The following is a 27,680-nucleotide window of genomic DNA, read 5'->3' as shown; positions in this document are numbered from 1 at the left end:
CCACACAGTGCCAAAAAGTTAATCCAAGCGTTTTTCGCCCATCGTACCAGTGCAACCAGTGCCTTTCAGTCCCTGATCCATTGAATCTCGCAGACCCCCAGCATCCCTAGCAAACTCAGCGCGAAACCAGCGCAAAAAACTTGCTGGTTTCGTACTGGAACACGCTGGGAGACACTGGTTTCTGCAATTGCGATCTGCTCTCAATACTCCCACAAGGACCTGATGCAGGCTAGATAAAAAAAAAAAAAATATGGCCTGCTCCATCCCAGGAGAAGCATAAACCGGCCCTACGTAGAGTGAAGAGGACCAAGCCCTGTTTGGGCTGCCCCTTTTATGGCTTATGGGGGACCGACCTAGTTATAAGAAGTGTTGCCCTAGCCCCGTCTGACCACGTGGGTCCCGCAGGGGCCCCGCCTTTCGCGCTACTTGGATGTGTCGTGAAGCAAATCTACAAAACGTATATAAAAGGTAGCTGCTTTGTTTCTCGCTTAACGCCGATCCGCCCTTACCATTCTTGCAGTTTTTTTATTATATTAAAACATCGCTAGAGCACGGTCCTTGTTCAAGCGCTGTTTTAAAATAATGTTCAACCAACTCGCCCAACAAGCCACTTTGCTGTTTTTCGGCGTGCACGTTTTGCTTCTTCCCTCTTCACTGATCGGTGTGGCACTCTCCGCGTCAAGTTCACGTGCGAAGCGACGTACTGTGGGACGACAGGGAGGGGGATGGGTGTACAAAACACTGCCGCTCCCAGCAATTTGACAGCAGAGGCCCCTATCGCCACATGGAATACGATCGTCATTTTGTGCTGTGATTTCGATGGACTGAAGGACGGAACGAAACAGATTCGCACCCAGTCTGAAAACGATTACCATCCTAAATAACACGCGCCTAAAGCTTTTTTTTTTGTTTTCTTGCGCAAGAGCGACACAAGGTATGAAAGTGTTTAAAGTTATGCGAAACAGACTAACGTATTCTGTGAGAGCGCTAGCGGTGTTTATATATAGGCCATGCGGCATCACATAGTAAAAGCCCCGTATAGTTAAAATCCTTTTACACTTTTTTTACTGATCGCGCAGTACTGTTCAGAAAATTCTTTGCCTGAACAATGGCGACGCGCATCTCAGCAGGAGGGAGAGAGAGCACGTGCGCTACTGAAGTAGCGTGTATGTGAGCGCCTGCCATGTCTCAGTATTGCCGACAGACGCGGGGAGTAGTATAAATCGAAGTCAATCCTCTTTGGCAATCAGCTAGTGTTGCTGCTTGGCTCACGGGGTCAACACGCTGTTCGTTCAGCAGTCGATTTGCGAGGGAGTGGCGCAAGTATTCTTGACAGCCTCAGAGCAACTCTCCAGACGTCGGCCTGCAACAAAGAACGGTGAATAATTTTTCGCTTATTTGCTCATACAATAATGGTGCGGGCTGAGTCTGACTTTGGACTCCATCTTACGTTATGACCATCTCGCATGTTGTTTACTGTTGTTACACCTCTGTTTGTATTAGAGTCGCCTTTGTTACAGGCTTTTCCTGTGTTCGTGTGAACCTCGTGTTATATATTCTAAACGTTAGTGTGAATTCCACTGCATCGTCTCTTGCTGTGTGTTGTTTCTATTGTTTTAACACTTACTGATACCGTTTCTCTAGCTTGAACCGGCAGAGCTGGGCGTCAAACCACTGCCCCTATTTGTCATTACAGGCAGCTTGGTGACTCCTGAGCTTCTCAGAAAAGTCGAGGGCATGCCCTGCGGACTGGAACAGCTGTCCTCGCAAACTGTAGAGGCATCTCGGGTGCGCGCATCAAAGAGTGCCATATTATTAATAAGTAATATCTAACAGCACACACTGACTCTCCCGTCATATTGACTTGCAATACCAGCAATCTTTCTCTGATTATTGCGCTAAGCCTGTGGTTTTAGACGTACTATTTTTGGTTTTATGACGCATACTGGTACTAACTCTACATTTTGAGTATCTTTCCTATTCTTTTTACGCAGAGAGTCGGTTCTTACTTTGACCTTGATGGTGCCCTTTGGTTACGAGAGGTACATTGACCATAAAGTCGCATTTTTGCTTTGGCGGTGGCCGCGCCATTGTCGCACCTTGACCTTGAGCTGTTGCCTAGGAACCACCGCAGTCGAGTGACGTCACAGCGCAGCCTACACGCCTGAACAAAGAGAATGCCTTGCCAAACGGAGACGCCAAGATGCGCAGCGAGATAAAGATGAGAATAATAACAACTGTCACACTTGCTCTGTGGACACCTGACCCGCGCTGTAATGAAAGGAAAGAAGGTGGGAGAGAAAGTGGAGAGAAAGATGAGCCATAGTGCAGGACTTTTAGAATAATTTTGACCACCTGGAAATCTTTAAAGCGCATTGACATCGCGCAGCACACGGACATCTCTGTTTCACCTCCATCGAAACGCAGCCGCCGGTAGACCGTAATAAGCGGCGTATCGCTGCAGCTGAGAGAGAGAGAGCAAGAATTCAAAGAGAGCAGCGGAGACGCCCGAACATAGAGAGGAATGACTTGCCAAACGGTGTTGCCTGACTGCCGAGAGTAATTGACGGAGCATAACCGCCGAGATGTGGCCTATGGAAAAGTTCAGTCAAGAAAACCAACAGAACAGGATCTGACTCTTATTTCTAAACATACAAGACCACAACAAGCTAAGGCAGGGAAACGTACATCTCGCTACGTATATCCTGGCATAGTGACCTAAGCCACAGCTAATTTGTTTTTGCAGAAAAGGCGAAGAAATTCTGGAATTGATGTCCACATGCGATTAAGAGTTCTTCCTCTGCCTGTTTTTTCATCGAGATTTTAGTCATTGGTTTTGTGGAGGATATGTAGTAGTCTCTTGCTGAGAAGGAAAAAAAAAATTTATTTTGATACTTTCACTTTCTATTTAAACGTGAATAAGGATAAATGTTTCTAGTCATCTATTACTTAATTAGCTAATAAGTGATCAAGACTCCACATTTACGTGCTATTTAAAACGAAAGTTATAGGCATGGACGATTTCGTATTGCATGTTGGTAACTGCAACTGTAGATATCTTCAACGTTTGTCAAGCCTTGCTCGCACGTATTCACCTGTGTTGTAGATGACTAAGCGTGAATAATCATATAGGGATAATTATTGTTCTTGAAATTCAGGGTTTCATTTAGTTTGGTTATTGTTATTTATTGTTAGGAAACGACATCTTTAATTAGGAATGTGGAAGGCAACGGTTCTGAAAGATTTCATCACCAGGGATCATTAACCTGCTGAAAAATATCGCGCTGTTGAAGTACATCGAAGCTCTGTTTATAAGTAGTTACAGAAATACAGATTGGTATTGGAATATTCTGTGTGTTTTCGCAGTAAATTTGTATATTGCCAATTGCAATTTACCTGTGCGATTCTGCTTTCTTTTTATACTCTTTCTCGCATAAAGCATATTTTCATATACAATGCGCTTAGATTTTGTGACCCAAAATTTTTGTTCTTATGCTTTGAAATCGTCTAGTTGAAGATGATCATATTTCAACGTAACGATCGTCCACTGCACTGTCATAGAATCCAAACATAGGCATTGCCGGATGTGCCTGGAATATAATATTATGGCAATGAGTAGGACCATCGACCGTGTTTTTTCAAAAAAAGATTATTTGAATACGAGGCTTGAAACAACGCTGGTGTGTTGGCTCACACCTCAGAATATCAGCGCATGAGATATATCCACAGCTTTTTATTTATTTATTTATTTTAGCATACTGTAAGCCTTGCTAGGCTCTTACAGGAGTGGGCGAACTAATGGGATCATTATACAAAATTCAAAACATCAAAAACACACAAAAAATGGAAAACATACGCATTGCAACACTATAATGGACATTCGATTTGTCGCATATCAAGCACTGAAAAGAACCGCGAAGCGACACAATAAAAGAACACGTTAGGCAATATAGGTACTAATAAGATAAAATCTTAAACTGAACACTCGCAGTGAATAAAGAAAGACATTTTAGGAACGATTTTTTGTTTACACCATTTGCTTCTCAAAAAATGACTCGACGTTTTTAAGAAAAATATCAAGGCAGATATCGTCCATAAATTCATGCGGCAGCCCATTCCATTCTTCAATAGCTGAAGGAAAAAATGAAAGCTTGTATGCGTTGCATCGAACTATATGGGGAGAAATCCTAAAATTCATCTGAACGTCGACGAAGGCATGTCCTCTATTCTGGAACGCAGATAGGCGTAATTGACATTGTTAACTCCGCAGCTCACTCCCAGCTGTGTTCAAATCTGTTGAGAGCACTATGTGCCCTTATGAATGCGAAAACTTCGAATCAGTTTATTCACTGTTTCTGCTGCTGCGTGGTCTGTACATTGACCTATGGATGCATCCTTCACTGACAACCCTCCTGACATCTTCTTACATCTGTCTGAAGCTGGGCTTGACATTTTAATCCATTGGTTACTTTCAGCTCTCCAGCCGACGGCATTTCTGTAGTTGCAACACGAAGATTCAGAATGCGGTACATGTACTTTCTGATGTGTCTTTAAGCAGTAGAAATATGCATTACACTGGGACAACTTGAAACAGGGGGATGACAAAGATCCGTTTTTTAGGTCTTCCTCCAAGAGACCGGTGTTGCTAGCATTTTTTGTACAGCTTTAACATCAAAGTTGGAAAAAATTAATTACTAATACGAGAGATGATGTTGGTTTATAGCATCAAACCGGATCTTCGACTATGACTATTCCTGATGGCAATCCTCAGCTCACGTCAACTTAGCAGTCGATTAGATATATGGCTACAAAAGGAAGACAAAGTGAAGTAATATAATCGGATGACTTCAGACTGTTTTAGAGCAAGCAAATAGTAGCTTACCATGTATCAGATATGCTGATGAAAAATCAACTGCTGATGAACCTTTATAAACAGCATTCATATGGCAGCGTCTCACCAACGTTCCCTATTGGGTATGCAACTCGCGTGCGTAAAAAAACGTAAGAAACGTACACATCAGAAACAACCATTACAGTTCGTTTACCACTCAGAGTTACTAGTCTTGCAGATCACACAATTTCCAAAATTCTCTGCAAGGTTGAATACACAATAGCCTATCGCTGATTTACGATGCGCAGGCATTATCCTCCTTATTTAGGTGAGCAAAGAATGCATTATTTCGAATAGCGTATGAGCGCTGGCGGTGGACAAAACGTTCTTTGAGCGTCTGCGCCTATATAATAAAAACAGGTGTTCCGACTTTTGACGCAGAAGACGGACGGGTAATGATACTGATATGTGAGGAAAGTTAATTGTCATCAAATGTGTGCGCGTACAAAGCGGGATATTCTGTACGCCCACAAACCGATGGATTGTGTTACCCAGTAAACGTCAACGAGCGAGCAGACAACAATTTTGCCGTAGCCAACCTATGCAGTGAGTTGTATTATTCTCTTTTAAAGAATCAGCCATCGTTTGTAACCAACTCCCATAGCTGAAAATGCCTGTATCGGTATGCAGTGCGGTGACAAGCCAGACTGGGACTATTTGTGCTTAACACGTGAAACATGGAAGACCTCAGTGCGTGGTGTAGCCGACGAGACTAGATGCAGCAGGATAACTTTGCACTACCTAGCTGCAACAGGTCCAAATGCGTGCTACGTGATCATGTCGTTATTAAGCGTAAAGTCTTTCTATGCTGATGGAACGAGATACAGTGCGCGAGTGTTTTGCGCAGGATCTGTGCGTCGGATCTCTGCATTGGATCTGTGCATCACATCTGTGTGCTGATGTGTAACGTGCTTATAACGGATGTATGAGGAGGGAAAATAACTCTCAGTCATACAAATACAAAGGTACAAATTCTTTCTCTATCGCGACTCGAACCTTCGTACCTCGCATCCCCAGCCGAGTGCTTTAATCAACTGCGCCACGAGCGGGATCGTAAAATGCAAATCATAATTCTCCTTGTCTTCCGTGAGAACGATAATAGCGATGCCAAACGCTGCAGTGAGCGATAATCACAATAACGATGAGATGCAAATGATACGAGATAAAGGGTGTGCTTTCGTCATTTTCCTTCTAAGAGACATTTAAGAATACCCTCTAATTTTTACTTTCACATAGAGCTCCTTTATATGTTAGGAGCGCGGCTTTCATTATTGCAGTGATGCAAATAGTACCAGAAATGTGAGCCTAAATTTATTTCCTTGGCGAAAAGAAAAACAATTGAGAAAAGAAGTCAGTTTTCTTAGTGCCCAGTGCAGCTCTCGTGGACGTAGCTTTTTATATGGGGGCGCACAGCCATCTGATACGTAGCAGACGTAATTTTAAATTCTTCTAGCGTTCGCAAATAGTGTTGTGGGGTCGGGTAGAAAATCTTTGGGTAGTGCATTAGAAGTTACGTCGGAGCCGACTATAAAGCTGTGGAATACTGTTATTAGTAAGGATATAAAAGAGCAATTCTTTTTTTCAGTAACAAAGCGGCGTTTCCAGTATTGGTCCTGCACTTGCTATGATTAGGAATGATTTGTAATGAAATTCAAAGACAGGTGGGTTTGACAGTGCACAAAGAAAAACTAGCGTCCCAAAGATATTGTGAGCGGGTATATGTGCCACCATTGTCCAAGCTTAATAATGCGAGCAAATTGTGCTCATATAGAATAGCCCTCCAATGCGCTTATCGCGAAGTACTTAGTTATTTAGGCGCTGTGCACATGGGCAAAACTGTGGGCCCTGACAGGGACAATACAGGTTCAATATTAAACTCACTTGCTCACAGTATAGGTTATAAACGGGATCCGATCTGTGCTGATTGCTTCTAGGTTGTTTTACACCTGCAGTGTGCGCGCGAAGTTCTAATGTTTTGCAATATGATAGTAAATGGAGCTTGTTAATTGATTGTGCAGGTCATTATGTCACCTTAAGAACAAAATGCGTACGTGTAGAATACAAATGGCAGCTATGAATATCTGCCACTGTCTCTGCATTTGCTCGCTGTCCCTTCCACAACAGCCCCGCCGGAGTGGCGCTGTGGTTACGGCGCTCGACTATTGTTCCCAAGGACGCGCGATCGAATCCCGGCTTCGGCGGCCGCTTTTCGATGGAGGCGAAAAGCAAGGCGCCCGTGTGCTTTGCAATGTCAGTGCACGTTAAAGAACCCCAGGTGGTCAAAATTTCTGGAGTCCTCCACTACGGCATCTCTCATAGCCTGAGTCGTTTTGGGACGTTAAATCCCACAAACCAAACCAAAACTTTCACAACAACTGTCATAAAGGCAGAGTCGCCATCAGCGAAAAACTGAGAGGTTTGAGAGGATTTCGTGGTGCTTAAAATGACGATGACATCACATTGCCATGAGACAGGTGGGTGGTGGTTTTTCCACGGGTGGTGTTACGTCACCGCATCATGACGTGCCGAACTGGAACGCCATCTTACAGGTGACACTTACAGGTGACATGATCGAACCTGGATTAATCGCAGTGCTCATGACACCAGAGCACACGCGGCATGACCTTGTTAGGAGATGCATTAGATATTATAAATAAAAGAGACGGAGATTAAGATAGGCCGACAAAAGGGAGAGCTGGAGGCTACAGGGTCGCAGAGTGAAATCGTCATCACAAATTAGGCGCCTGGCGAAAGTGACGGGGAAGTATTAAAATCATTGTCATGAGATGTTCAAATAAACCTAAATCGGGGACTTTGCTGAAATAATTTCAATTGCTCTATCGGACACAGGCTATTACATATCACAATACGTACATACTATGAAAAAGCCAGGTATACGTTTAACCTGTGCCGTATGCCTTTGCAACTGTTTATAGCTAGCAATTTTCGAATTTTGAAACTGCAGAACAAAATTTTAACACAGCATTTATAGTCTGAGATCCAAACCAGGCTAATTTTCTACCATCATTCAATAATCGACCTAGCGGGTTTTTTGTCATAAATTGCGCATAAAAGTAATTTACAACTGATGGCCTCCAAAAATGCATGTGAAACTTTGAAACAAACTAGGCAGAATATACGAAGACACAGTTAAAAGGTTTTACCACTGCAGATAATTCTTGAACAAGCTACAGGAGATGCGTAGAACATGACTCGATTCCTTTTCCGCTTTCAACCAGTTCAATATTTTAGTGTTTATATTAAGACCAGGAATGACGGATATATAATACCACATCCCCGTCTGAGACCGCACAATAGATGTGCAAACTTATATTTTCTCCTTATCTGATTAGTTATAACGCTTAAATGAGCGAACTTTAGTTCATCCCGTAACATCACGTCTGAGACTTTAGAGGACGTGCAAGCTTCGACTTAAGAGTAGTTGCAGTAGCGTTTTGGCAGCGCTGTATCAATCTGCAATTTTCGCTTTTTTGCTTTTTGTGAGTAAACTTTTTGTGAGAGGAACGCAGAGTCTATGTCGCAGTACACCGAGGGTACTGGCTCTTAAAATTAATGGCACCAAATACCAGGTACAAAATGTCGCCGGTACGAATCCTTATTATAAACTAGCCCCGACTTGACTATCATATGGATTTTAAACTAGCAGCGAAATGTTATGATACCGCACTTCAGTTCAGTTCAGTCGTTCAGTCGTGTCCGACTCTTCGTGACCCTATTGACCATGTCACGCCACGCTTTCCGGTCTCTCACTATCTTCCTAACATCACATAACTTCATCTGCAGTGCCTCGAGGATGCCATCTAACCATCGCGTTCGCTGCCTACCCCTTCTCCGGCAACCCTCAACCTTTCCCAACATCAAATCTTTCTCCAGCGACTCCTCTCTTCTCATCAGATGACCAAAGTAGCTGAGCTTTAACTTTAGAATTTGACCCTCCAATGAGCAGTCAGGGTTTATGGTCGACAATATTGACTGATTTGATCTTCTGGCAGTCCAAGGAACTCTCAAGAGTCTTCGCCAGCACCACAATTCAAACGCGTCAATTCTTCGGCGGTCAGCCTTTTTCACAGTCCAACTCTCGCATCCATACATCACAACTGGAAAGACCATAGCACGAGTTATACGGATCTTGGTTGGCAGACTAATGTCTCTGCTCTTTACTAGGCGGTCAAGGCTAACCATTGCTCTCTTTCCCAGAAGCAGGCGTCTCCTAATTTCATGGCTGCAGTCTCCTTCCGAGGTAATCTTGGAGCCCAAGAAGAGAAAATCTGTCACTGCTTCCACTTCTTGTCCCTTGATGCTCCAGGACTTGATAGGGCAAGACGCCATAATCTTTGTCTTTTTAATGTTCAGTTTAAGCCCAAACTTCTCACTCTCTTCTTGTACGCGCATCAGAAGTCTCTTGAGTTCCGCTTCACTTTCTGCAATTAAAGTGGTATCATCCGCATATCTAAGGTTGTTGATACGTTTTCCAGCAATCTTCACTCCAGCTGAAGACTCGTCCAGACCGGCCTTCCTCATGATGCACTCTGCATATAGGTTAAATAGGCAGGGCGACAGTATGCAGCCTTGCCTCACTCCTTTCTCAATCGGAAACCAATCAGTAAGACCATGCCCAGTTCTGACTGTGGCCTCTTGCCCTTCATACAGGTTCCTGAGGAGACAGATGAGTTGAATTGGAACTCCCATCTCTTGGAGAGCTTGCCACAATCTGCTGTGATCTACGCAGTCAAACGCTTTCGCATAATCAATAAAGCAGAAGTAGATGGGTTTCTGGAACTCTCTTGCTTTTTCCATGATCCAGCGAAGGTTGGCAACTTGGTCTCTAGCTCCTCTGCCCTTGCGAAACCCAGCTTGCACGTCCGGAAGCTCCCGATCCACATACTGCTGCAGCCTACCTTGGAGGATTTTCAACATCAACTTGCTAGCATGTGAAATAAGCGCGATCGTGCGGTAGTTGGAACAATCCTTGGCACTGCCTTTCTTTGGAATGGGGATGTAAACTGACCTCCTCCAATCCTGTGGCCACTGCAGGGTTGTCCAAATCTTCTGACATAATGTATGCAGAATGTTAACAGCGTCATGGTTGAGGTTTTGAAGCAACTCAGCTGGAATGCTATCAATTCCGCTAGCTTTGTTCTTAGCAAGGCTGGCTAAGGCCCATTCAACTTCACTCTTCAGGATGCCCGGCTCAAAATCAGTTATCACAACCGTCCTATGTTGGGTTTGCACATTCGAGTCCTTCTTGTACAGTTCTTCTGTGTATTCCTGCCACCTCTTCTTTATCTCTGAGGCTTCAGTGAGGTCCTTGCCTCGTTTGTCCTTTATCACGCCCATCTTAGCACAGAAGCTTCCTTTGATATCTTTGATTGTCTTATACAGAGCTCTTGTGTTCCTTAATTGGCTGTTGTCCTCAACTGCTTGGCACTGTATGTTCGGGAAGGCATTCTTATCTCTCCTTGCTATTTTCTGAAAATCCGCATTGAGAACCTTGTATCTTTCTCTTTCCCCCATAACTTTTGCCATCCTCCTTTCCTCAGCTATTTGCAAAGCCTCTTCAGATAACCAGTTTGCTTTCTTGCATTTCTTTTGCTTTGGAACTACCTTAGTAGCAACTTCTTGTATTATATCACGAACATCAGACCACATCTCTTCGGGCTCTGTCTTCTAGATCTAATTCTTGAAATCGATTCCTCATTTCCACAGCATATTCCAATGGAACTTTATCCAGATTATACCTGAAAGGCCTTCTAGTTTTCTGCGTTTTCCTCAATCGAAGCTTAATCTTGGCAACAAGAAGCTGATGATCGGTGCCACAATCGGCCCCAGGCCTTGTTTTTACTGCTTGTATAGCGCTTCTCCATCTCTGCCGGCAAATAATATAATCGATCTGATTCCTGTACAGACCGTCCGGTGAAGTCCATGTGTACAGAAGCCTCTTGTGCTGTTGAAAATGAGTATTCGCTATGGTCAGGTTGTTTTCTTGACAAAACTCTACTAGCCTCTGCCCAGCTTTATTTGGCTCACCAAGACCGAACTTGCCTGTAATTCCGGATATTTCTTCACTCCTTACCTTGGCATTCCAATCTCCTATGAGAAAAATGACGTCTGATGATGGGGTGCGGTCTAAAAGGCCTTGTAGGTCCGCATAAAATCTCTCAACGTCAGCTTCTTCAGCAGTAGTGGTCGGTGCATAGACTTGGATAACTGTTATGTTGAAAGGGTGACCTTGGATCCGAAGTGAAATCATCCGGTCGTTTTTGGGGTTGTACCCTAGCACTGCTTTGCCCATTCTTCTGTTTACTATGAGAGCGACCCCATTCCTTCTCTTGGATTCGTGCCCACAATAAAAGACATAATGGTCGCCGGAGTTAAATTGTCCCATTCTGGTCCACTTGAGCTCGCTGGTACCCAAGATATCAATGTTCAATCTGTCCATTTCTCGCTTGACGATATCCAGTTTACCTTGCGTCATAGATCTTACATTCCATGTTGCTATGTGATACATGTCCTTGCAACATCGGACTTTCCGGTCGCTTCCCGACACATCCACAACTGAGCGTCCTTTTGGCTTTAGCCCAGCCGCTTCATTCGTCCTGGAGCTACTAGGAATCGCCCTTTGTTCATCCCCAGTAACATGTGGGACGCCTTCCAACCTTGGGGGCTCATCTTCCGGCGCCATATCATTAATGGTATTGTGACTGGCCATAGGTTTTTCTTGGCAGGAAATACTGGTGTGGGTTGCCATTACCTTCTCTAGTGAATCACATTTTGTCAGAACTCTGTCGTGACCTGTCTATCTTGGGTGGCCCTACACAGCAGAGCTCACGACTTCATCGAGTTTCGCAGGCCCCTCCGCCACGACAAGGCAGTGATCCATGAAGGGGATACCGCACGTAACGCAGCAAAAAGAATGATTGTGTAGCAAAATTTATGTCAATTCAATTGCATGTTTTTAGGCATGTTTCGTGCGCAATATTTCAATTCCGCGGTACGGCGAAGGCTTTTCGGCGGAAGCAGCCTGACACGTTATCTAATAAATAGTAGCGGCGCGCATATTGCGTTATAGTGCCCTACATGAACATAATGGTGCCCGACATTGTTATATACATGAGAAAACTCACATAAAGGTTTCAGGTATTACTAAAATGAATAAAATTAATGGAAGTTCGGTGGTAATATGTGCGAGAATATGTGCGAACGTATGAAAACGTGTAAAACCCAGAGGGATGTCTTGAGGAACAAAGCATGTCGAATTATATTTCAGGTACTGGGTTTCACAACGCCGATAGCGCGTGCGCGTTGTCGCAGCTACTTGGAAAGGACAAAAGCAGAAGTAGATCGTAGGTACTGGGGTACTGCTGCTCTACTCGTTCACTATGCTCATCAGAGATTTCTTCAACTTTAGAGAAGCACCCACATTTGTTCGTCCATGAAGGTGTTTGTCAAGGATACTTTCATTTCACAAGGCTTAATACAGCAAGGTGAGTCAAGCGATGATGAACGCCAAAGTGGAGAGTTCAGGAAAAATCGAGCACATGGGGTGGGTTCCAGCACCGTAGGTGTATAGGGCATCGTACACCTGCACCAATAATGAGAGCTTTCAACCTCTATCCAAACGCCAGGGACGCGTCAGAGTGGAACAGGTGTCTTGAAATTTGGCAGTAGGCCCAGTAGGTCCAGTTTGCCCATTAAAGAAAAACTCTCTAAGCCTTTAAATGCAGGCTTTCAAATGCATATTTAGTTCACATCTCGTTCTGCATTAAAATTAGTGGTAAACGTTATGGGCCGCAAATATATTTTAATATAATAATCTTGCCCCACTACTACAAAAGGTGACTTGTATTAAATAAAACACATATTAACATAAATTATAACAAACTGTTAAGAGGTGTTCTTTGCTTGATGTAATGAAAGGCACCACTATGCACCAGACACAATGCGCAGATGGAGTAGCTTTTTGTGTTTTCTGAACTAACCGGTTGGAACTGAAATAAAATTTCGGTTGGGCCTAGTTGGTTCACAATTTTCTACGGAACTGAAGAGCGCGAACAGTGGACAATCCACAGAGAAGACTTGTCTTCTCTGCATCTTTTCTGTGAGTTGTCTACAGTTTGCGCTTTTCAGTTCCGTAGAATATCCGGCTGGAGCAAGCAAATGGAGAGGCAATGAATAGCCATTCCCGCATTTCACAAATTGGCATAAAACTCTGACATGAAGCGCTGAGAGGAATATAAGAACCGAAGTGTTTTTATTTCACTCTAGCGGCTTGGATGCTTCTAACATAATGAAGTACTGCACATGATGCCCCAACTTGTCATGGAGAACCACTGGCCAACTAGGCCACAAAACTGCAGAGCATGGGTGGGCTCAACGATTAGAAGATTGTCGCGTTGGCTTAGAATAATTAATTTCCTCCATGTTTCGGGATACCTCGGGATGGCATATACTTCTTTGTTATTGTTTTCTTGTTTCAGGCTATAAAATATTAAATGAGCATTTGGAATAACTTCAAAATGCACCCTCATCTAGTGTTTGCGATCATCTTTCTTCTGTGCGCAAACAGCCTGCTACCAAGGTATGTCGTCTTGAGGCCTCGGTTGTGATGCCCTCGTAGAAGACCTCTAGAAGGCATTTTATTTCAAATATACTTTTGTACCCGCTGCTAACCGTCTGTGTAACGCACAATAAGCCAAGCTACACAACCCTGTCTTGGCATTACTGTCATGCTTACTGGATTACAGAAGGCGTTTGGACTTAAACTGGTCTGCCACATAAACATAATGCGGTAGCGCTGCTGTGACTCGACTGCGCTATTGACACTGAAAAGTACGGCTTGGCTATCACACGAATACATAAAAACAAGTTTCAAGGAAATTGTTTTTGGTTTCATAGGGTTCTTATGATGTTATGATGTTGCCGCTAGGTTTGAAGAGCAACAAGGATCATCCTGGGAACTATTCAAAATTCGTGCAGCATTTCTTACACATAGAGTATCTGTAAAAGACCAGGAAATGTATGATGTTATAAGACGGGAACGCTGCGCATAGAGACAATATAAACGAATTTACAGGAATATTTACCTTCATCCAAATATTGTTAGCTGGTATTTAAAATGGTCCTTTTTTTTTACCTTCCTTCCTTCCTCACAAAGTTGCTTGTTTTCTAACTTAATTTCTTGCCTTCTCCCCTAATTGCTTGTTTTCTCCCTCAATTGCTTGCTTCCTCGCTTACTTATTTACTTTGTTACTTTCAATCCCTTGGATCCACCTATGAAGAGAATCAGTATTTGTTGGGGGCCACATGATAGGAAAACACCGTGACACTCCCAGCGCCACCAAGCCCTTCCACAGTTGTCAAGCAACAGAATAAACCTTACTGGGCCACATGTAACTAAGAGTCCTGTCTAAATATATGAATATAACATATGATCATGTTCTGTGTCACAAAATGTGTTCCCATCCCTTCTGTAATGCCCCTGAAAAAGGTCTTAAGGAAATAAAAATTAAATGAAATATTGCATGCATCAGAGAACAGAAAGAACAGTAAAAAAAACAGTAAGAGAACGGAAAATAAAATATTCTAATTTGAATGCGATAAGGCGCTATTTTAGGCGTACAAAAAGACATTGCCTTACTTTCAAACACCGCCGTGTATAATCTAGGCTCCCATTCACCCACACCACCAATAGGAACAAATTAGCATAATTATTTGTACCTTTTTGTACCGTTTTGCGGTGCTCCCTACCTGTGAACCTCTTCAGTGAACCTACCTGTTTAGTGAACCTTACTCCACAGCAAACATTGCCGCAATACTGCATGCATCAGTGAGTTAATAAAACTTATCGCAAATAAATATTGTAATGGTAAAAGAATTGCTAAAGCATTATAGCTAAAGATAAACAGTATTTAAGAACTAGATCATCATCATCATCATCACCAGCAGTAGCCTAACTACAACCATTGTATTGGCAAAGATGTGTTGTAATTTTCCAACTATCCCGATCTAAAAAAATGTTGCTCAAACTAAACTTTCTTCATTTAGAAGCAAGATATACCTATATAAATGTACCTATATTTCGTCTGCAGTATGAACTGTGCATAGAGCATCCTAACACATTGTTACGAAACGAACTTTTTTGAAGGCAGCATACTATACATCCTCTCTTTTAAAGGGAAGTGTTTGACGCACTTCCGTAGAGTGCAGCTGCTTATTTGCATTGTAATTAGCTATTAACGTTCGACATCTCCTTACAGAGGTAGCTCAAGTAATCGCAAGTGTGCAGGGTTCAAACATAGTTTTTCCCTCAGTGATGTTGCCTAAGCATAATCGTCGGCATTTGTAATGCCAAATGAATATTTCATTAGAATATAGAGTACGTGTTTTTATGTAGCACTCATATATACAATAGCTCAACAGAGAGAGCTACATCATTACTTCGAACTTTCCCATCCCCTAATTTCAAGTAGAGAGATCTGCCGGCTTTATGGATATTGAGACAGCTTATTACAATCGTTATTTGATTCTACCAACAGTCGCCAGCATATAGCCTTATCTATTTCCTTCCAAAGTGTATAACAATATTGGTTATGAAGCGAATATTTTGACTCCTTGTTTGCTGTAAATATCGTTTAGACGTTGATTTATTACTATAACTTTGTAATTCATTATGCGCCAAAATTGTTCAAAGGATTGCTGCCACACCTGACTGCCTCCAAATTGTTCCAGAGCATTGAAGCTTTGTGCTCATTGTGGTAGGTCATTGTGGCTTTGGCGGCTTTGGCTCGATTTTTCCCGCACACTCTTTAAACACTGCGACATAAATTCAGCTCCAGACCCTTGAGCGCCTAACACTCAAGGAAGACCACAACTGCAGAACACTCACTCTGGCGCTCGTGCATGTGCCAGAAGAAGCTACGACTGGAGCTACGATTGTTCGTGGAGTAGCGTCCTGCACAAGGTCTGTTATTACGAATTATGGAGGGGATCACGATCTCCTCAGCCTGCAGCTCTGCCGCCCAGCATTCCCTACCACTTCCGCAATTCCTAAGGTCGTCACACAAACTGCCTCACCCCCTCTATCAGCTGCCATCTTTTCCGTCACAAGACAACAGCTTGATCCAGCCATCCTCATCAGCACAGCTGAAACAGATGTAGGAGACTGGCTGGCATTATAAGAACTCTTAAGCGCGTACAAGTGGCACGACACCCTGAAGCTCACTAATGTCATATTTTATTTCAACGAGGTTCCCAATTTGTGTCTCCACAACCAAGAGGCGGACATCTCTCGCTGGACGGCTCTGAAAACCTGCCTGAAGAAAGTTTTGAGCCGCCCAGCTGTCTGTAAAGTGTGTCTTGGACAACGCTTTTAAAGTCGAGCACAACAAACCGGCTAAATCTTTACCAACTACATAGACATTGTCGTCGGCCTCTGCAAGCACATAAACCCTACTTTGAGAGAGGTCATTAAGACCAAGAAAATTATGAAAGACATAGATGGTGATGCCTGCCAGATACTCGTCGCCGAAAATTCACAGACTGTATCCTAGATCACCTGATCCTAAGAAAGATTCGATGCGTTTTGTGCCAGCCTGGCCACACACTGGTCGCCACTCTGTGATGAAGCCTTCGCGGCACTCCGCCATCTTTTTTTTGAAGACTCCGCCAACCCTGCGTCACTTCGACCCTTGTCTCACGGATATCCACAGCCATGCCAGCGGCGTCGGCATCCGTCCAGTACTCGCTCAAAGGAAGTGTCGCTTTGCCGAGTACTTGTCGCTGATGCCAGGCGGACCCTAAGAAGGGCTACTTCACCACAGACAGACTGCTTAGCCTTCCTCTGGGGAAACCGCTAAATTTCTCCTCTACTTGTGTGCGCGCTCTTTTGATGTTACCGATCATCGTGCCCTCTACTGGCTGTCTTGTTTGAAACATCCCCCGGTCGTCTGGCCCGTTAGGCTCTGCGACACCAAGAATATGATATTAATATCGTCTATCGCTCTGGCCGTAGACAAGCCGATGCTGATGCTGTCTGAAGCCACTGCTATATACATCTATCATTCTTTGTGCTATGAGTCCACAGATATGACTTCCGAGCAACGCGATCACGCATGGATCGCTTCTCTCCTCGATGTCTTGTCTGCCCGATGATCACCACTTCTTTTCCGCACTCTCTGTCACCTGTCCCACCAATTCGCCACCAGAGACAATCTTCTTTACCGTAAAAGTACCTACCGGATGTTCGCAAGTGCTCTTTGTTATGCCGACTTACCTGCGTTGTGTAATTGACTCCCACTGCCACGATATTTCCCAGACTGCCCGCGTCGGCTTATCGAAAACATTGACTATCGTGATACAGCAGTAATACTAGCTTGAGATGCACCGTTATGTGCACCGGTTCATCCAGTACTGCCTCGAATGTCAGCGCCGAGAAATTCAACCTCGCCAGCCCGCCGCTCCTCTGCTGCCGCTGAACTGCAAAGCCGAGACATTGATCGTGCTGGAATATACCTGTACAGCCCTTTTCCAGCACATCAACCGGTAATCGCTACACGTTAGGCACGTTACACCGAAACGTCGTCTTTGCCATTGGCTACAGTCCACGACATTGCCTTTTCATTCTCCATCGTATCCTTCTTCGCCACGGAGCTCCCAAAGAGTTGCTGAGAACCTATTTAGATATAGTATATCATAAGAGTAACTCTAAACACTTAGTAGCTCTCCTTCCTGAATGCAACATCGTTCACCGCATCTCCCCCGCACCTTCGAGGACATGGTGGCAATGTATATTGCTTCCGACCGCTGCAACAGAGACCGCGCTCACCCATTGGACGTCTATGCTTATAAATTCGCCACTCAAGCGACCACTGGATTCCCTCTGTACTTCCTCCTGTATGGCGGTGAGCCTTCTTGTAAATTGACACTATTCTTTCACACCAACCAGACGTTTACGACTGTTTCCTAAGCTGCAACCTATGCTGAAGAATGCTGCACCTTTCCCGGTCCTTGAGTCCCCACGTTCAGCTAGCGGAGGCAGAACACCATCCATTATCATTCTACCCTTCTTCCTGCTTGCCATTCAGACCCTTTCGTCTGGCTAAGGATAATTTCTCCAGTCCCAACCTTTATCCAATACTTTTCAGAAAGTAGCAAGGCCCCTACCAAATTCTCAAGAAATCATTTCTGGTGAAATATCTCATCGAACCCTTTACGCCTTCCACTGACCGACGTCGCCGCAACCCTGAACAAGTACACAGTAACCGCCTGAAACCATACTACGATCTATCCATCGTTACTGCCATAAGCTTCCAGGATGGTGCTTTGGGGGGATGTTGTAGGACAGGTATTCGCCTCCAGAATCGTCAACACCTTATGCTGAAGGAAGACGACGATGACAACCACAGAATGCGGCTCCGAGGCTCGTGCGTGTGCTAGAAAACGCTACGACTGATCGCCGGCAGTTCTGCGTAACGTCCTCTGCAAGGACTTTTATTACAATACTAAGAAAAAACCTTTCTTGGCTTGTGCGAGTCCTCCCCAGAAAATGTGATCAGAAAGCGTCCTTCGCACTGGCGCTTAAGCAAAAATGTCTCCGGCGTAAAAACACTGCTATCCCTCAGATCCTCAACAGAGCACGCAAATATACTCCGAGCCGGACTTGTATGAAACACATCGCAGCTGTCTTTGTGTAGCGTAAGAAATAAAGTAGCGATGACGATGACGGGGCATTTATTTGCTAATCACGATTATGACAGTAGCGAAAATTGTTTTGCCCCGCCGGGGTGGTGCAGTGGTAAGAGGCCCGACTACTGTGCCGGAGTACGTGTTCGATCCCGACTTCGGCGGCTGCGTTTCGATGGAGGCAAAACGAAGAGGCGCCCGTGTGCTGTGCGCACGTTAAAGATCCCCAGTTGGTCCAAATTACTCCGTAGCCCCCCACTACGGCTCCTCTTTCTCTCTATTCACTTTCACTCCCACCTTCCTCCCTTCCCTTACGGCGCGGTTCAGGTGTCCACAGCTACAAGTGTGACAGATACTGCGCCTTTCCCTTCCTTGAACCATTTACAACCATTTACATTGACAAAACTGTTATAATGATAGTAGCGATGGCAATGAGGATGCAGTAAATGAGAATAGTCATGTATAGTTCTGCAAATTGAATTTCCTCTCTAAAGCAGATTTAAGCGCCATCATGTAGTATTGCCAGGTTGCAGCAGCAGTTATGTTGTTCGATGACCAGCAGGCATTGTTTGCTGCCATTATGTCCACCGAGTAGCTAAGTTTCATGTGGACGCACGTCAGCAAAATGAATCGTTCATTTCACCACAAATTTAGAAACCGCAGCAGACACGGCACACATGAAAGCAACACAGATCTTAGTCTCGTGATGTCTTGCTAACTAATTTACACTTGAGTCTACTCCCATAAGCTCATTTTACTCCTCGCCAATTCTTTTTGTTTGTTGCTTAAGACACTTTTACTAGCACGTAAAAATTTTGTCCCAGATTCGCAAACAAAAAACATATGCTGGAGCAAGAAGGCGACACGTTTTTTCTATATCATGACATGTAAGGGCTGAGAAACTATTTCCGTTACTCTTTGCTATATAAGTGGTTATAAATTATACCAGTGCAGATAGTCGTAAATTTTCAACCTAGAGAATTGTAAGACACCGCTGGCTTCTTGCGAGTCTTCTTTCATGCCTTCACTAATCTATGCTATGGAAACAATTTGTATTTCTTTCAGTGTGAATGGCTGTAATACGACATGCAGAAAATCGAACAAGAATTTTCCTTGTGTTGGAAAGGTAAGTTCCAGATGTCCGTGCATTCAATAACACCAGTCGCAGTAACGGTGTTTTGAAAACTGTCAAAGATTTCGTGGGTCTTTGCTGGGTTTCCCGCGCGTTTGTTTTTTTACCAATTATTCAAAGCAAACCACTGTATTGCACGTGATAGCTAGACGGGCGAGGTGAAGGCAGCTACACCACAACTTTGAGGCGAAACTGAATTGTTTTAGTCGGGATAGTTGGCCCCATAACATGGCCCTGAAAGCCGTTTGGCGAGACCGGCATCGACCATCTTGACCCATGCGCTGGGGCTTCTGTAGGCCAAAATTCGGCCACCGTTTTAATAGATTACATACCCTGCCTTAAAGATAGGAATGCTGTGCAGCATAGCATGCGATATAAGATCGGCAAGTTTTTAGGCAACGAATAATGCTCCGTGATAGCGCTCCTGCACAACATGACCATCAGTAGGCTCACGGCGTTTACGGCATATATCTAATGCACGAAGTAATTTCATTTAGATTACGCATTTACATTTGGATCTGTGATATAACCTTCTGTCGATGTTGCGTGTCATGCTTCTCTGAGTTGCTGGCGACGATTAACCAACTCTGGACACCGAGCAGTTGCTTCAACGCGCCGAAGAATGCCACATGTCCGCATTCACATTTGGTTCAGCAGGTCGCGAATATGCGCCGCTAGCATCCCACAGTGACATGTCACTTGCTGTCAAGATTATGGAAGACATTTGGGCTAGTTGGTGTCTGTTCGTTAATGACTGCGACATTGCCACTAGCGTGGAAAAACACAAAGGACAGCGACAAAAGGTATGGCGCATGCTCAGGAGACTGTCCCCCCCCCCCCTTTCCTTTATCAAAAAGCATGTTGTCATAACAGAGCAAAAAAAATAAACCAAAATGACCGCAATTGTTTTGAGAGATAGATTGTCTCTTTTTTTCGTGAGGGCTATTGAGGATGTGCTCACGCACTTATCCCCTGCCTTATCAATACAAAACGCCTCAAATATCTCCCTATCACCCTGCCTATGAAGCCGCCTCAGCACTCTCGTGTGGTTAAAAAGTGGAACGCATTTTTCTTCTTTACTGCCTGTTTTTATTCTGCATTTGCGGCAATGTGCGGCCAACTGGCCACCAACCATCAGAGCTGCGACTGTAGTGCGGTGTTATCGCAGCCTTTTATTCAGGCACTAGCCTGTTTGGCCAATATAACACTTGCAACAGGTCAGTGGGATTAAATACACCGCACCAATGGTGCAGTTCACAAACCGCGTGGCGTGTTTCGTTGCACAGGTTATGGCCTGGCACACATTGTTAACCATGCGGCACATCCTAGACAGCTTATGTGGGGCTGTCAAAAACGACACGAAAGCCGCACTTTCCCGCAGACTTTTTGAGGCGATGGGACAAGTTGTGCATGTAGGGCACAGGCACCGGACGTCGCCGCAGGCCGTCATTACAGCAGCCTGCTGTCTTGCGTCCCTGTCGGAGCTCTTTAATAAGGCTCTCAGCGACGGACGCGAGTATGCTGTCAGGGAAGCCAGCGCTACGCAGTCGGAGGACCTGCTGCTGAACACTCATGTTCACTTGATGCTCACAGGACTTCTGAAGAGCGGCACTTAAGCAGTTCAGAGCTATCCCTCTGTTTGCGGTTTTTGAGCGGGCCGAATTATAGCTAAGAACTGGCTTTTTTGAGCGAGGGAAGTAAGTCTAACATATTGAACGACTACTAAAACTAATGCTGAGGTCAAGGTAACACAAGCAACTCTCATTACTAACCTCACGAGTAAAACTCAGACCCTTACCACATTTTTGAAAGACACTAAAAACACTCTGCACAATATCGTCCCTTCCATCATGCGTCACACCTTTTAACACAAAAAGATAGTCATCAACATATCTAAAAATGTTTGCAACGAAAGTCTTGTCCAGACGCGAAAAAATTTCATTGTCAATACACGCTAAAAACAAGTCGCTTAAAACCGGTGCAATGCGCGAACCAAGACATATGCCTTGCTTCTGCAAGCGTTCTGAGCATGCGCCTAATGCGAGTGTATAAATTATGGTACGTGTGCATTAAACGCCAGTTGAAGTCTAGCATGCTGTCCCGTCGGTACCTTTTGTCGCTGTCCTTTGTGTTTTTACACGCTAGTTGCAATGTCGCAGTCATTAACGAACTGCTGTCAAAGATAACACGTTCTGCAGTAGGCCACCGTCAAGTACGTTGAACAATCTGAAAAACATTGGTGAAGCTATTTTCGACCATACAGATTGTTGTGTCGTGTCACGGACGTGAATTACGATGGAACTCTAAGTGGGAAGACGCAGCCTGCACTCAGCAACTCCGCTTTGAGGTGGTTCCCGTCGCTAGCATGAGGTTCAGTATTGTTTAATAGCAATACGCTTTCACCTACATTTTTGTTAGCACTCTTCTAAATTCGCAGCTGTATTCCTTGATGTTTCACACGAGGCTGGGTAGGTGTCACGCGCTTGAGGCCGTCCTGCGAGCCTGAGCGTTCACTGGTGATGGTATTATAAACGCCTTTGCCTGTTTTTGCGCAAGTCGGAAGAAACTTTTTGCGAGGGAGGAGTCGGGTAGTGTTTTGAAACGTAATTTGGCTTCCCTTACTGTTTAGCAATATCGTCTTCTCTGCGAATGTTTTTTTTTCTTTACATCGGTTTAAAGAACTCTTTATGGTCGTTTGAAAACGTCAAATCTAGGTCATCCACAGGCACACAAAAACTGAGGCAAATTTACTCACTTACTCATAAAACTTGAGACAATATGATAACACTGTGGTGATCTTGTGCATTGATTTTAGCCACCACGCTTTCTCTGAAATAATGAGTCTGAAACGATACCTTAATTTATGTGTTTTTGCGGCCAAGAAGTATGTTTAAGCTTAGTACTTTACATGAGTCTATACTGCGGTACAGAACGTTCAACTCTAGAATTTGCACCGGCCCAGGGCCTTCTTTTTAACCTGAAGCAGAGAAACACGCTTCTTTGAGAAGACCGACTTTATGGCATCCAGTGCTTTGGCATTATATTTTGTCTGTGACAACTCATTTTGCCTGGGACGGGACTAACGACACGAGCTATTTCAGACGTAAATGAGCGTGTCAATCACCGCTTTGTGCGTAGTGCGAGAGGAAGTCCATTTCATCACATCCACACCTTCCGACACGCCCCTGACACCGTCGCTGTGTGGGCTTTATTGGACGGTCCTTCTCCCCAAGGCAAGAACGGCAGGCGCCGATTTCGTAAGTCTAAGCGCGAAGTGTGACCCCTGCCGTAGGACTCCTTATGCGTTCAGGTTCCGAAGCATAAACAACATCTTGTGAGATGAAGGCAGCAGGGTTAATCGGCAGGCAATCACGCAGATGTCGGGGAACTACCTGACACAGAGGCTGAGACCGAGACGTCTTGGCGACGTGCATACATGGCCTATTCACCCGGAGCTCGGCTAGGACCAGCGTCGCTTTCAATCTGGACGTATAGGCGTTGTCTGTAGAGGCGAGGTTGTCTTTGTATTTCATCCTTAAAGATCCGGCAAGCCTTTCTCCCGTGGCTGACTTAAGGAACGTGGCCACTGAACAAAAACAGCACGTCAGGTGGAAGATACTTGGGGCGAAGGTGGAAGGAAATGCACTAAGAGCGGAACACGGACAGTATTCCTACTCTAGTGAGGGCGGAAGCTCTGGTCGTGTTCCGCTTTCAGTCTATTTCCTTTGTTGTCCACACAAAACACAACAAATCTGTGTAGATGATGGCATTGACAACTACTGTATTATAGCTTTGACATCAAAGCTGGTATCTTGGTAAAAAAAAAAATTAGAATTGTTATCGCCTTATTTGTCGTCTAGTTACACAGGGTAGGGAGGCTCACTTTATATACAAACAAGTGGTGTGTACATTTGCTCGCGCTTAGTACCGGTTTGTTTGAAGACGTCTTTCTTTCTGCAACCGGAAACCTACCAGCCTAGCAGTAATGGGCGTTCGAAGAATTTTTATGTGTTGACGATTGCCTGGTATTACTTGACTCTCACAATGACTGTTCTGCTTTTAGTGACTGTTGTTTCTGTGTTTTGGGAATGCCTACTTTCAAGCTCCAGAAAATAAAAACAAAGATTCTTGACCTCATCCTCCGTTTCTCGTCGCGTCTTGTCTGCTGGTGGAATGATTCCAGGGCCAATAATTATCGCCTAACCAGTTCCTCTGATCAGTCCTTAGTAATAAAAGGGAGTATTATCAGCCTATGCTTTAGGAATGCCATTCAGAAGCCACGCCATCACTTTCAGTCCAAAAGCTTGGCTGAGAAAGATGGCAAGCAGGAATGAAGTTAAAGTTGTTTTCTTAGCATCTGCAAAGCTTGGCAAACTGCACGAAAAGGTAAATTCAGAAAGGTTGTCATGAAAAGGTGGCCGCATAAAACAGCGGGAACTTTTTGCAGTGTGAAGAGACCATTATTTATAGTATTCCACCATCTTGCGGCAGAGAGTACATCGGACACACTGGAATGTGCTTTATTGAGCGGTTGCTTCAGCACCATAACGATGTGGGGAAAGTTGCATAAAAGTGCAGCTTGCTGCCCATTATAGAGGGTGCAAAGATCGTAATCCCATGTGTTCTACCACACCTGTCACTCGTAACAGAAATATAAAGATGCGAGAGAAATAATTGAAGCATATCTAATCAAAAACGTAAGTGAAGGTTATGTCTGCATGCCATCCGTTTTGCTCACAGAAAAAGAATTGTTCCCGACTGAGCCTATTCATTGATTCTACGAGCTTGTTGGCACAGAGCCATGCCCATTCTTTGTTTTTGTTCTCAGTTCGCTCCTTGATATAAGGGGCGAATGCGCGCAATAAATTTAAGTTGCAGCAGCGCCTTGTCCGAGTTCATTTTTAATTTCTTCCTGTTTATTTTTAGCCATGAAACTACTCTCACTCGTGTAAACAAATATTTCTTTGTTTTTGTTTCTGCTTTTCACGTCAAATCCTAATACCGTTTATTGTCATACTGTACTCCTCCTTCGTTGGCCTAATAAGGTTGCCAGCTTTGAATAAATAAATTATTAATCAAAGTAGTGGAAGCTAAGGACATTGTCATGGAGAAAAAATGCTTTTTTGGTTTCCAACACACAGTTTTATTGGAATTAGAACAAATTTTTGCGACCCGTTTATGTACGTTCGCACCTGTATGGCCCCTGCTGCCAACCCATTTATCTCGGATCGCAGCATAATAATCTGCACATTTTAATGCAGATTATTAGGGCTGTTTGAAGGCGAAAATGGGACGCTGATCATTTTAAGCCTGTGTGTTTATTTCTTAGTCAATTGTCCATTTATGAATCTCTTTATACACAGAGACGTGCGTATAACAACATTGTTGCATTTAGCAGAATCCTTGAATGGGACGAAAGAGCCGAATACCACAAAAGACTAGAAAAAAAAAAAAGAGCGGGTTATAATGAACTACTGGAATCTAGTTATGTTAATGTGGGCATTTGCTAACCTTGACTGGCAGCGATACATAAAAAACGAAGGCCACTTAGAATGAGGCAGCAAGAACGTATGATTGCAAATTGTACGGTTTATTAGAATAGGATGCTGCCTCTAAAAGGCTCCAGATGTATACGGGAAGTGATAGAGCAGTAGAGAGAGAAAAAGTTTTCATAGGTAATATATTTTGTTCCTTATTACCAAATAGGAAAGCCAAGAGATGCAAAATTTTGAATGTCTCCTAAAGAACTGAAATTGTTACACATGTTCCTTCTGCGGTTGTAGCCTTCTCTCTCCTGGCGCTGCACTTTGATACATAAGTGAAAACCATAATTGTTTCGAAATAATTTCTCCAATCTAAAGCGTTTTATCTGTCTCTTCTTGAGTTACTGAGCGATTGCATGGTTACAGCGCGCTCTGCCACATGCTAGCATTCCTTGCTAGCCAAATTCGAGTGATTTCCCCGAATAGCAGTGATGCTGTGCTTGAGCCAACAATATAAGCCACAGTTTAATCCCCAATATTCCTTTTATCAGGAAGTTTCTGTGAAAGTTGTATCGCTTTACTTTTAGACCCATTGCTGTTTCAGGTATATGTTAATTGGTATAACCTCGTAATTTCATACTTGCCTCACATTCATGTAGGCGACCAAATTCTTTATTTTAAATGTTATCTGCAGCCATTTAAACTCAGATGCATACTTAACGACGATTGCTTTCCGCCGGATATCCTTCTGCAGCAGCTGCTGCTGATGCGGCGCTGAATTGTCTCATCCCTATCAACGGCAGTCTATTTCTAAGCCGGCCTAATCGGCTTTTCTCTGTCCTACACCTCAATACCTGATCGTGCATTGGCCCTAAAAGCAGATATATTAGGCTGTATTGGCTCATCAGTAAGATGTCACAGATTTTAACAAATCTAGGCTTGCTCTTTGCTTTAATAGCAGATTTTTTTCTTCGCAGGATTGCGACAGGGGCACGTGCAAATATTCTGGGTGTGATAAATGCCTATGCGCAAATCCATGGTGTGCTGGATACTGTTCTCGATAATAAAACTCTGATAAAAATCAGACAGCTCTCATCTCTAAAAAACTTTCGACGTGGTGTTTTGCATCGGTTGTCAGAGTTCTAGCGCACAATTTTTTTCACAGTGCGTCATCATTCATTTCAAACGTATAATATTAAAAGCAACCATTGTCAAGCATCGATGCTTTGGAACGTTTTGGCAAAGTTTAGTGAAGCCAGCTGATCTCTCAATTGTATCTGAAATCACCAGGGCCTGCTAAGATGATGGCAGCAATGTGATGTAAACTGCTCCAAATAGTGAAGTCACCCGATTATATTCACTCGTTTTGTTTATTCTTAAGGCAGATCCGGTTGCCATGGGAAATCCTGGCTTTATTATGTATATCACGAGCGCATGGTTTACCAAAATATTTGAATAGAAATGTTCGTAGCACGAATATAATTTTCTGGGGAATATTACATCATGTAAATAATATTTTCGTTAAATATTTCGAGGAAAAAAGGTTGCAAAATACATTATCATCACCAGCAGCCTGACTATACCCACTGCAGGGCGAAGGCCTCTCCCATATTTCTCCAACTAACCCGGTTCTGTGCTAGCTGCATCCACTTGATCCCTGCGAACTTCTTAAGCTCATCCGCCCACCTAACTTTCTGCCGCCCCCTGCTACGCTTTCATTCCCTTGGAATCCAGTTTGTTACCCTAAGCTACCATCGGTTATCCTCTCATCGCACTACGTGTCCCGCCCATGCCCATTTCTACTTCTTGATTTCCACTAGAATGTCAGCAACTTGAGTTATTTCTCTGACCCAATCTGCACGCTTCCTATCTCTTAATGTTACCCCTAATATTTTTCGTTCCATAGCCCTTTGCGTTGTCCTCAACTTAAGTAGAACCCTCTTGGTTAGTCTACATGTTTCAGCCCCATAGGTGAGTACACGTAAGATGCAACTGTTGTATACTTTCCTCTTGAGCGATACCGGTAAGCTGCTAGTCATAATCTGCGAGTGCTTGCCAAATGCGCTCCATCCCAATGTTAATCAAGAAGAATAAGATTGGGATGGAGCGCACTTTATTTTCTTTTCAATGTCCGGATCGGCGGTTACTACCTGTCCTAAGTAGACATATTCGCCTGCTACTTCCAGTGCTTCACTACCTAACGTAAACTGCTGTTCCTTCCCGAGGCTTTTGAGCATTACCTTAGTCTTCTGCATATTAATTGTCAAGCCTACCTTGCTACTTTTTCTGTCTAGGTCATCAATCATTATTTGCAGTTCATCCCCCGAGTTATTTAGAGAGGCAATGTCATCAGCAAATCGCAGATTACTGAGGTATTCTCCATCTACCCTTATCCCTAACTGCTCCCATTCCAAGTCTCTGAATACTTCCTCTAAGCAAGCTGTGAATAGTACTGAGCAGATACTGTCTCCTT

The 27,680-nt window shown here is 43.9% G+C and overlaps 1 long non-coding RNA gene across 1 annotated transcript; it reads left to right on the top strand.

Annotated features, from left to right (window-relative positions):
• The first annotated feature begins 1,262 nt into the window (after window positions 1–1,262).
• On the top strand, window positions 1,263–26,329 carry LOC146175950 (uncharacterized). Its single transcript, XR_014701483.1, has 5 exons — window positions 1,263–1,378; window positions 12,180–12,255; window positions 13,390–13,490; window positions 19,658–19,718; window positions 26,185–26,329. It is a non-coding gene; the product is annotated as an uncharacterized LOC146175950 (long non-coding RNA).
• Window positions 26,330–27,680: the final 1,351 nt, after the last annotated feature.

Source organism: Amblyomma maculatum, chromosome 10 (assembly GCF_055883805.1).
Source record: "Amblyomma maculatum isolate TAMU_Amacu chromosome 10, ASM5588380v1, whole genome shotgun sequence".
Classification (NCBI taxonomy): Eukaryota; Metazoa; Arthropoda; class Arachnida; order Ixodida; family Ixodidae; genus Amblyomma; species Amblyomma maculatum.
The sequence above is the reverse complement of the archived record's forward strand: the minus strand, read 5'-3'. Positions and strand labels throughout refer to the sequence as shown.